Raw genomic sequence first — 12,601 nt, 5'->3', positions numbered from 1 at the left:
TTTTCAAAATGATGTGTTTGTTTTTAAAGAATATGCATTATATCAAATCATAGAAATTTATAATTGGAAAGACCCTCAGAAATTATTTAACATAACTCCCTGATGTATTACAGAGTATCTCCTTAACATTAATGTTGGTCTCTAAGCCTGTGGGAACAAACATAAAAACCTAACTTATTGAGGGAGGTCAAAGACAGTGTTCTTGAAAAAAATGACATTCGAGGCAAACTCTGAATTGTAGGTATGAGCTAGCTAGGTAGAAGTGGGGTGGTGTACAAAGTATGTAGTAAAGTTTGGGGGAGGAGAGGCCAAAATGTCTGCTGAGTTTGAGCTACTGAAAGAAGGCTTGAGTGTCTGAAACAGAAAGAGTAAGGGGAAAGTGGCACAAAATGAGCTAGAAGCAGCCAGATTTGGAAGACCTTGCTAAGAATTATGGACTTTATCCTAAGAACAGTGAAAAGATATTGACAGGTTTTAAAAGGAGAATAATATGAAAATATTTGTGCTTTTCAAAGAAGTCACTCTGGACTTTTGCTTCTGGTCAAGATGAGTAACTGGTGTTAGATTTACCCTTCTGCCTGAACTAAAAAAAATAAATAAAATTCATAAATTAATGGCTTTCAATACATAAGATATCAGGCAATGAAAGACATTTATTCCCTGTCAGATGAGAATAAATGAGGTAAGCTATACCATAGCCCCAGCTTACTGCCTGAAGAAAGTTTCCAGGCTGCAATGCAGGGAGGAATAACCTCGAATTGAGGAAAAGGAGCTGGGAGTCTGAGGAAGTCAAGGAGATTAGAGTTGGCAGAGCATAGTATTGAAGAAGAAAGAGCTGCACAGAGTAAGAACTCCAGCGATCTATACAGAGTATCTCTTAAATACTCAGTTGAGTATTGATCAGTGCTTGCATGTGAGGAAACTACCCAAAGATGGTGGAAGAATCAGCTCAGAGGATCAGAGGAAACAGTATTTATAGCTTAGACGCCAACTGGGAGAGTGCCTGTTCCCAACAATCAAGGTAGAAAACTTCATTTTAGAAAACATCAGACAGGATACTAAGAGGAGTCTTGGCTCAGTGGTGGGTAAAATTTAATTCTAGAATAAATGTTGTTCTGGTCTTGTCTAACACAGGTTAACAGTAAAATTTCTTAGAACAAGTAATAATGAGTGAATCTTAAAAGTAGCCAGAGCAGAAAGTCAGATACAGAAAGACAAATACTGTATGATCTCATTTATATATGAAATCCAAAAAAAAGTCAAATTCATAGTAACAGAGAGTAAAATGGTGATTACCAGGGGTTGGGGATTGGAGGAAAAGAGAAGATGTTGATCAAAGGGTACAAATTTCAGTTATAAGATGAACAAGTTCTGGAGACCTAATTTTCAGCATGGTGACTAGAGTTAATAAAAATGTATTGTATACTTGAAATTTGCTAATATAGTCGTTCTTAAGTGTTCTCACCACACACACAAAAAAGATTACTATGTGATACATATGTTAATTAGCTTGATTGTGGTAATCATCTTATAATATAGATGTATATCAAAACATACTGTACACCCTAAATATATAAAATTTTGTCAATCATACCTCAATAAAGCTAGGGAAAAAAACCTTCTTATTATTTAAAGGTCTTTAAAATGTAATGGACCCCTTAAAGAAACAAAAAATAATAACATATTGTGGGTTTATAAAATATGTAGAAATAAAATGTAAGACAAAAATATTAAAAAGGACAGGAAGAGAAAAATAGAATTATACTGTTGTAGATTTTTTACACTACACATTAAGTAATATAATAACCCTCGAATGTAGAATGTGATTAAAGATATATAGTATAACTCTTAATCAACAATTAAAACTTTACATCTCTTTATTGTGAATAATAAAGTTATAGCTAATAAGCCAAAAAGGAGATAATAGGGAATAAAAATTACACAATTGCTCCAAAAGAAAGAAAAAATGAGAACAAATGGGAACAAAGCACAGATGGGAAAAGTAGAGAACAAATATCAAAGCAATATACTTAAGTCCAAACATATCAATAATCACATTAAATGTGAATGGTCTAAACACGCTCATTTAAAAAAAGAGGTTTTAGATTGGATTAAAAGCAAGACCCAACTATATTAACATACAGGTTAAAACTAAAAGGATTGGGAAAAAAACCACTTCATGCTAACACTAATCAAAATAAAGCTGGAATGGTTATAGAAATATCAGACAACATAGATTTTAGAGCAAATAATACCAGATTTGAAGAAGGACATAAAATGGACAAGTTCTTGAAATATACAAATTACTAGAGTTTATTCAAGAAGAAATGGATAGTCTAAATAACTTTACAGCTATTTTAGAAGTCAAATTTGTAGTTAAAAACCTTCCCACAAAGAAAACACTATGCCCATATAGTTTAATCGGCAAATTCTACCAAGTATTTAGACAAGAAATAATACTAATTCTATTTCAACTTTTCCAGAAAATTGAAGAGGGAATACTTCCCAAATCATTCTGCAAGGACCACATAACTTGATACCAAAACCAGAAAATGACATTGTTAGAAAAGTAAACTACAGACCAATATACCTCATGAATACTTCTTAACAAATACTTCTTAACAAATGTTATTAAATTAAATACAATAATATACAAAATGGATAATGAATCATGACCAAGTTGGGTTTATTCCAGGAATATAAAGTAGTTTTAATATTCAAAAACCAATCAATGTAATTCACTGTAATAATGGACTAAGAAAGAAAAAACACATAATCATCTTAATGAATATAGAAAAGGCATTTGAGAAATATAAAATCAATGCCTGGTAAAAACTCTCAAAAACTAGAAACAGAAAGGAACTTTCTCAACCTGATAAATGGCATATATGAAAAACCTACAGTTAACATCTTACTTATAGTGAAAGACAATGTTTTCTTCCTAAAACCAAAAACAAGAAAATAATGCCTATCTTACCACTTCTAATTTCCAGACTGGAAGAGAAGAAATATAATTCCCTTTATTCACAGACAACATGATTTCTTAAATTCACTTAACATTATCCACTGGTGAAAAGGCATTTCAGTCACTCAGGCAAATGATTACGACTACTCCAAAATAATTATAACCATATTGAATTGAGAATCCTATATCAATAAATTTGACTCTATCTAAAATTGTGTTCCTTTCTTTTTCATCTTTATATATATTCCCAGTTTTCTGGAGCCATAAATGAGCAAAAATTAGCCATTGTTTTGTTCATATAACTTCTCTTAGTGGACTATGGCTCTAATTATAGATCTGGACTGGATACAAGAAGTGATAGTGGTGTGACATGAGCTGGCTCCCTTAAGTGAAGTTGTTACGGGGATTTCAGGCATGAAAAGGACAATCTCAACATAAAGTGAAAAAGGGCTTCTGGCAAGGAAGACAGTGCGGTTTGATGTTTTGTGGATCTCAAAGTTACCTAAATTCACCCAATGTTCTCAGGGTTTCATTATATCTCCTACCTGAAGTCCCTAGTTTTTACATATAAGCCCCAGAAATCCTGTGAATTTAACCCTCATTATAATTCTGCAATTTGGAAGATCAGATTCCACATCTTATTTTCTTATAGGGCAATAATAGAAGGTTCCTGAATCTCTAATCATGCCTGGAGCCTGAAATTTAAAATCCTGGCTTTGTCATGGTCTTTATTCAAGCTTTTCTGGTACAGTTAAAAGCAGTCAGCCCACCCCACAAACCTTGTTTTTCTCATTCTCACTGTAGTCTATGGTTTGCCAGTCTTGCCAGGCACTTAAATCCAGGTAATCACTAGTGATTATTTAGTAACATTTCCTGGTTTCCACCTGCTGTTGCTAGAGGATTCTTGCTTCCTGAAAACCCATCCAGGTCAGATAACCAATCTCAGGTTCCCATTTTCTTGACAGGATGTTGTCTACGGCCACTTCCCGTACTACTCTATTGATCAGAGTTAAGTAGAAGAGAGTAGAATATGCTGTAATTTAATCAGAAAAGGATATAATGTAGGACATTAAATGGCTTATAGAATTACTTTGGTGGACAAATAAAATTGATTTTAAATGAGCTTCCAAAATTAATAGCTAAAGCCCACAACTCATAATGGAGCCACAGGGGACCTACTGCTTCTGTCAAGTTTAAGATGCCTACATAGCTGAAGAATCTGGCTCCAAACCATTTCTACCTCTATTGATAAAGGTTTTGGCCAAAAAAAAAAATCATACCATCTTGGTTACAATCAGGAAAATGCTGCCAAATCTTAAAGTTTATGTTTTAGGAGTTTCTGCTAAAATTTGTATCAGCAAAATGCATGGTCCACACTCTTTCTCTCCCCTTTCCTCAGTTCTGACTTCAAGTCTTCAGATCTGGACCGCTTTTTGCAAGGCAGGCTGGGAAAGTAGTTTTTACTTTTCCAGTATCTTTTGTACAGGAAGACACACTAGAAGGAAGTTAGGCCTTTCTACTCCTCTGTATGTAATGCTTGTCCCCCCAAGTACTGGCATGCTTCTTTCTTGGTCCGCTATTAGTTCTTTGTTCAGCTGTCATTTTTACAGTGCAGCTTCTCCTGTCTTGTGGTAGATTACAAATCTTCCCCACATTTAGCACTCTCTATCTACTTTTCTTTCTTATTTCTCCTTACGTTTTTACTCTTCCACTGGAATAGAAGCTAAATATAAGCAGGAGTTTGGTTTATTTTGTTAACAGCTGGGGCCCCACTAAGTAAATATTCATTAAATGCATGAACTAATGGTGAGCCAGAAAATTCACTGGATTACATTGCAGGTATCTTTGATCACACAAAATATTTCTTTGGTATAGTAAAATTTATTATATTTTTCCTTTATGAATTATGCTTTTCAGATCTTGCTTAAGAAGTCCTATTTTCCCTTGTGACTATATAATGTATGTGCATAATATTTAAATAAATGCATATATATTTGTATACTATTCTAAGAGTTTTAATCTTTTGCTTTTTAGGTTAGATTTTATGTGTGGTACTAATGAGAGTTCTAATTTCATTATTTCACATTTTGTCCAATTGCCTTATCATTTATTGAATAGTCCATTTCCCCCCCTCTAAATATCCTCTCTGTCATGTACCAAGTTCTCATATATGTATGTTTCTGATTCTGGATTTGCTATTGCATGGATCTATTTCTCTATTCTTGCTCTATTATTTCACTGCCTGCTTTCTTTAATTCACCCTGACAATCTCTGTGATTTAATTACTATGTTTAGACCACTGACATTTAAAGTGATTATTAATATAGTTAAATTAATATTTACATATTTGTTATTGTTTTCTATTTGTTGCCTTTGGAGTTTTTTCCCCTATTTTTTGACTTCTACATTTTTTCTGTCTTTTATGGTGGTAATTGAGCATTTTATTTGATTCTATTTTCTCTTCTGTCTTAACATATCAGTTATGCTTTTTTAAAACTTCTTTTAGTGATTTTCCTAAGGTTTAAAATATACATTTACAACTAATTCAAGCCCATTTTCAAATAACACTATACTGTATTGTATCTTATAACAAAATATTCCTAATTCCTTCATACTTTCCATTGTATCATTGTTGTCATACATTTTACTTATACATAAGCATATACAGGCATAATTCATTTTATTGCACTTCACTTTATTGTGCTTCTCAGATACTGCATTTTTAACATGTTGAAGGTTTGTGCACCCTGAACTGAGCAAGTCTATTTGTACATTTTTTTCTAACAACGATTGCTCTGATCATGTCTCTGTGACATATTTTGGTATTCTTGCAATATTTCAAACTTTTAAATTATTATTATATTTGTTATGGTGATATGTGGCAAATGATCTTTGATGTTACTATTGTAATTGTTTTGGGGTGCCACAAACTGTATCCATATGAAATGGTGAACTTAATCAGTAAACGTCATGTGTTATGACTGCTCCACCATCCAGCAGTTCCTCCTCTCTCTGCCTCTTCTTGGGCATCCCTATTTCCTGAGACATAACAATATTAAAACTAGGACAATTAATAACCCTACAATGACCTCTAAGTTTCAACTGAAAGTAAGAGTCCTATGTCTCTCACTTTAAATCAAAAGCTAGAAATGATTAAGCTTAATGAGGAAGGCAAGTCGGAAGCCAAGACAGGTTGAAAGCTAGGCCTCTTGTGCCTAGCTTTCAGTTAGCCAAATGGTGAATGCAAAGGAAAAGTTCTTAAAAGAAATTAAAAGTGCTACTCCAGTGAATACACGAATGGTAAGAAAGCAAAACAGCCCTATTACTGATATGGAGAAAGTTATAGTGGTCTAGATAGAATATCAGACGAGCCGCAACACTCCCTTGAGACAAAGCCTAATCGAGAGAAAGGCCCTAACTTTCTTCAAATCTGTGAGGGCTGAGAGAGGTGAGGAAGCTGCAGAAGAAAAGTTTGAAGCTAGTATAAGATGATTCACAAGGTTTAAGGAAAGAAGCCATCTCTATAACATAAAAGTGGAAAGTCAACACCAAGTACTGATGTAGAACTGCAACAAGTTAACCAGAAGATTGAGCTAAGATAATACAGGTGGTTACTCTAAACAACAGACTTTCAATGTAGATGAAACCACCTTGTATTAGAAGAAGATGCCATCCATCTAGGACTTTCATAGCTAGAAAGAAGTCAATGCCTGGCTTCAAATCTTCAAAGGACGGGCTGACTCTCTCGTTAGGGGCTAATGCAGCTGGTGACTTTACGATGAAGCCAATGCTCCTTTACCATTCCCCAAATCCTAGGGCTCTTAAGAATTACGTGAACTCTACTCTGCCTGTGCTCTATAAATGGAACAGCAAAGCCTGGATGACAGCACATCTGTTTACAATATGGTTTACTGAGTCTTTTAAGCACACCATTAAGACCTACTATTCAGAAAAAAAGATTCCTTTCAAAATATTACAGCTCACTGACTATGCACCTGGTCACCCAAGAGCGCTCATGGAGATGTACAAGATTAATGTTTTCATGCCTGCTAACGCCACATCCATTCTACAGCTCATGATCAAAGACTGATTTTGACTTTCAAGTCTTATTATTTAAGAACATGCATTCTATAAGGCTATAGCTGCCATAAATAGTGATTCCTCTGATGGATTTGGGCAAAGTAAATTGAAAACCTTCTGAAAAGGATACAGCATTTTAGATGCCATTAAGAACATGTGTGATTCATAGGAAGAGGTCAAAATATCAACATTAACAGGAGTTTGGAAGAAGCTGATTCCGACCCTCATGGAAGAGCTGGAGGACTTCAAAATTTCAGTGGAGAAAATAACTGCAGATGTGATAGAAACACCAAGAGAACTAGAATTACAAGTGGAGCCTGATGATGGGACTGAACTGCTGCAATCTCAAGATAAAAATTTTAAAATATAAAGAGTTGCTTCTTATGGAAGAGCAAAGAAAGTGGTTTATTGAGGTGGAATCTACTTCTGATGAAGATGCTGTGGACACTCTTGAAATTACAAAAAGGATTTAGATATTACATAAACTTTGTTGATAATGATAATGCAGTGGCAGGGTTTGAGAGGATTGACTCCAATTCTGTGGGTAAAAAGTTCTGTGGGTAAAATGTTATCAAACAGCCTTGCATGCTACAGAGAACTTGTGAAAGTAAGAGTCATTGATGTGGCATCCTTCATTGCTGTCTTATTTTAAGAAATTGCCACAGCCACTCCAGCCCTCAGTAACCACCATTCTGATCAGTCAGCAGCCATCAACATTGAGGCAAAACCCACCTCCAGCAAAAAGATTACAAGTCGTTGAAGGTTCAGATGATGATTAGCATTTTTTAGCAATAAAGTATTTTTAATTAAGGTATGTTCATTATTTATTTTAGATAAAGTGCTATTGTACACTTAATTGAGGATAGAGTAAATATAACTTTTATATGCACTGGAAAACCAAAAAATGTGTAAATTGCTTTAGCGTGATATTAGCTTTATTGCAGTGGTCTGGAACAAAACCTGTAATATCTCCAAGGTATGTCTTTGTATATGTTAGTATATATAATCAAATGCATTGTTAGTATTATTATTTTGAACAAACTTATGTGTTAGATCAGTTAAGAATAAAAATACGAAAGTTTTTAATTTTACTTTCATTTATTCACTCTCCAATGAATTTCTTATGTAGATCCAAGTTTCTGACCTATATTATTTTCCTCTTCTACGAAGAATTTTTTTTTTTAATAATTCTCTCAAGGCATGTCTGCTGGCAACAAATTCTCTCAATTTTTGTTTGTCTAAGAAAGTCTTTATTTATCTTTTACCATTGAAGGATAATTTTGCGATTTACAGATTCTAGTTGGTGTTTTTCTTTTTCTCTCTCTTCTCTGTCAGTGCTTTAAATATTTCACTCCACTCTTTTTGCTTGCATGGTTTCTGAACAGAAGTTGAATGCAATTCTTAATTTTGTTCCTCTATACATAAGGTTAATTTTTTCCCTCCAGCTTCTTTCAAGATTTTTTTATCTTTGATTTTCTTAAGTCTGAATATAATATGGCTAAATGTAGTTTGTTTGCTTGTTTGATTTTTGCATTCATTCTGCTTAGTGTTCTCTGAGCCTCCTGGATCTGTACTTTGGTGTCTGACCTTAATTTGGTTAGTTAAGTTCTCAGTCATTATTGCTTCAAATATTGCTTGTGCTGCTTTCTTCTCCTTCTGGTATTCCCATTACTCACGTTATATCTTTTGTAGCTGTCCCACAGTTCTTGAATATTTTGTTGTTTTTTGTTTGTTTGTTTATTTTTTTTTAGTATTTTTTCTCTTTGCTTTTCAGTTTTGGAAGTTTCTATTTTTTGTCCACCGACTTGAAGATTCTTTCCTCAGCTGTGTCCAGTCTACTGAGTCTAGCAAAGGCATTCTTCATTCTTCATTCTTCATTCTATAACAGTGTTTCTGATCTCTAGCATTTCTTTTTGATTCTTTCTTAGACTTGTCACCTCACTACTTAAATTATCCATTTGTTCTTGCATGTTGTCTACTTTTCCCACTAAAGTCTTTAGCATATTAATCATAGATTTTTTAAATTCCTGTTCTGATAATTCCATCATTCCTGTCATATCTGACTCTGGTTTTGATGACTGTTCAGTCTCTTCGAACTGTTTTTTTTTTTTTTTTTTTTTCATTGAAATGTAGACATCACGTACCAGGTAAAAGAAACTAGTAAATAGATCTTTATTAATGAAATGGTAAGATGTGGGGAGAGAGGAAGTGCTCTATAGTGCTATAATTAGGTTTCAGTCTTTGGTGAGCCTGTCCCCTAGACTGTGAATTTCAATAGAGCTTCTTAGTCTTCTCCTTCCCACCCCACTTAGGAAGTACAAGATGGCTAGAGGGAGCTGGAGTTAGGTATTTCCCTTCCCCCAGATAGGTTAGACTTTTATAAAACCCCAGCAGGTTAGCCTTTGGTAAAATAGTTTCTTCTAAGGGCAGGCCTTGTTAATTACATAATGCTCTGGCATATTTCAAAACTTGCTTTTCCCCTCCTCCTGCCAGAGATATGAATATTGCATTTTCCTCCAATATTCACTGTGAAGACTTGGTAAGGCTTTTGTTTTACCTAAAGGTAAACCTCACCAAAGCCTGGGGGCCTCCTTTGATTGGATCTCTCTGGAGTTTTTAACTGACTTATTCACACTAAGCCTCTAGCAATTTATTACAGCTCACGTTTTCCTACCCTAACACTGGTTACCATGGAGGTTTCTCCTATAGTAAGTTGCAATTCTCTCTCTCCAATTTTGGGGGGCAGTGGTTTGCTCTGTGACCTCACTTCTCCGACAGATTGATGAAAAGTTGGTTTTTCAGTTTGCTCAGCTTTTTTACTTGTCAAGATGAAGTAGCAATTTCTAATCTTCTTACATGCAAGTCCAGAACCCCTGCCTGTTTTTTAAATTGTTATGTGTGAAAATATCGAAGGTTATAATTTACTCTATTTTCTAGGTTAAGTTATATAAAATATTTGCATATTTGAGGTTCGAGGTCACTGAGAGAATCACCTGTGTGAATGTCAAGGGTCTAGTATACCATTTCTGCAAAAAATGTATTCATAAACTATGCACTTATGTATGAGCTATACTCAGTGCCCTAAATAGTGTGTGTCACATGTAGGTACTTACTAAATATTTGTGGAATAATCAATAAATGAATGAATAAAAATTTCCTTGGGAATCCCTGGATTCTTTCAGGTATTATCAGACCAGTCCACAACTTTCTAATGGAAACAATTTGTCCTGAGAAACAGGACAGGAATGTTTCTAACTTTTAATACTGCTAGTTGTTAATATACTGGCTTGCTCTGAATCTGAACTCTGAAAATATTTCTCCCGTTGTTTGATTTGAAAGTAAAACATTCAGAAACTCACAAATCTCTATGTAGGAGTTTTTCTATGCAATAACCACCTTAAATCTTCCAAACAAACAAGGACACAAATTGTCAAACAAACATAAAATGAACACAAAACTAAATTTGGATAGTTTATTTGTTTAATAACCAAGAGTTAATGCACATTATTTAGTTGTAAATTACCTTCACTATATTTTTAATCTTAGATTGGGTTTCTCTTGTTATCCAGGAATCTGTTTTTCCATTCCTTCGTCCCCTCTTTGTCCAATCTAGGAATACAGAAAAGCAATACTGATTTTAATTTTAACCTAAGTGAAATTTAAGAGATGAGACACATTTTTGAACAAAGTAAAATTTATCATAAAATATATATTCATTATCCAATAACGTTTAATTGACTATGAATTACATAGCAACTATGTTCTAGTAAAGTGGCCAATAATCAATTACTATCTGTGCAGCGCCCCTGATCTTCAGGGGGGATGACAATTTCTTACTTGGCTCTACTTCCAGAACAGGAGACTAAGAAAATTATAAATTCCAAAAAAGAATAACCAGAAGATGAAAGAGAGCTCAAAATCATGTCATACAAGAAGTGACTAAATAAAAGAAAGGGTCATTGGATAGATAGCAATTAGCAGGAACCAAATTGCATCTCCGTATCTGTCTCAGAATCCTCTGTATCATCCACAAATCCCTGAATGATCCAGCTCCTGCTAACTTCTTCAGCCTCATTTTGCAAACACTGTTCCATTCACTTTCTGTTTCAGCTCTTGACAGAATATCTTCTTTTGAAGACTTTTGCACATATACTACTTTGACCAGTAATAAATTTTTTTAAGTAGTTCCTACTATAGTTCTCAAACATTACTTCCTCAAGAAAGCTCCACCCCCACAATGAAACAAAAGTCCCTAGGTTAGGTTTCACTTATAGCAGTAATTTTTATTTGGGTGTCTCACACTGCGTTTCAAGGTATAAAGGACCATGTTTGTACTGCTTACCATTTCCTTGCTTAACACAGTGCCTGGTGCATAGTAGGCGAATACAAATACTAGGCAAATAAATAAAAATACATTTTTATGTTGGATAAATTGTCCTTTCAACTCAAATGCTAAAGAAAAAAAAAACCAATCCCACACAAAAACAACAGCAATAACAAAATAAAACAGGTAGGTGACAAAAATGAGAGAATACACTGGGAATAACAGGAATTTGTGGAAACCAAAGGGAATTGAAGAGAGCGTATCTTGTGCAAAGACATTAAAAATTCAAACAACTTTCAAATGCTGTGATGACAAAATATAGCAACACCATATACTAGTTTTGGTTATAGTCTACCAGTTTTCAATGCTTGTCTTAAAAAAAAATTGATATATCGATTATATATATTCAATACAAATGGTATTATAGAGGACATTTAATGCCATGAGATTAGGCATATATATGTGAATGCTAAAAGGCAGCATTCTCATTTTATTTAAAAGTACATAGAAAACACTGAAAAAGTTTGTATTAAAATATCAGCGGGGGCTGTCTCTAGCTGATGGTATATGTTCCTTTGCGTGTGATTTTCCTTATTTTCTTAACGTTCTACAATGAATGTGTACTGTTTTTGTATTCAGAATAATAGTAGGATAACATTGTTTTTAGAAAGTAGAGAAGGAACTCATGTAGCAATGTGAAGGATAAAATGGAGCAGAGTCAGAGTCAGAGACATTAAGATTATTGCAATATGGGTGAAAGATGGTAGAAGCCAAATTAAGGCAGTGGCTGTGAGAACAAAGAAAGTAATTCAATAATGAGGATACAGAAAGAATAGGATTTGGTAATCTTGGATGTTTAGGTTGGAGACGAAGGTTAAGAACACTTTAGCTTTAACATTGTAATTCCACTGGTAACCCTGGATCTCTATGGGCTGGAGATAAGGCTTATAAATTCATTACCCTTAAGCATGGTAATTGAAATTGTGAACCTAATTGTGATTCCTTAGAAAGAATATGTAATATAGAAATAGGGCAATGGCCTGAATCATGGGGAACTCTTAACATTTAAGAGCCAGAGAGAGGAAGAATGGCCTATAGGAAAACAAAGTAGGAATGATTAGAGATAAGCAAGTAGAAGGTTATCATGGAAACTAAGGAGAGTAGGCTTCAAATAGGATTTGGTCCTTGATTCTAATAGAGAAAGCGTCTTGCTTGCTTCTTATGTTTGCTTC

This window comes from Pteropus medius, unplaced genomic scaffold, assembly GCF_902729225.1.
Source record: "Pteropus medius unplaced genomic scaffold, Ma_sr-lr_union100, whole genome shotgun sequence".
Lineage (NCBI taxonomy): Eukaryota > Metazoa > Chordata > Mammalia > Chiroptera > Pteropodidae > Pteropus > Pteropus medius.
This window is presented reverse-complemented; position numbering follows the sequence as displayed.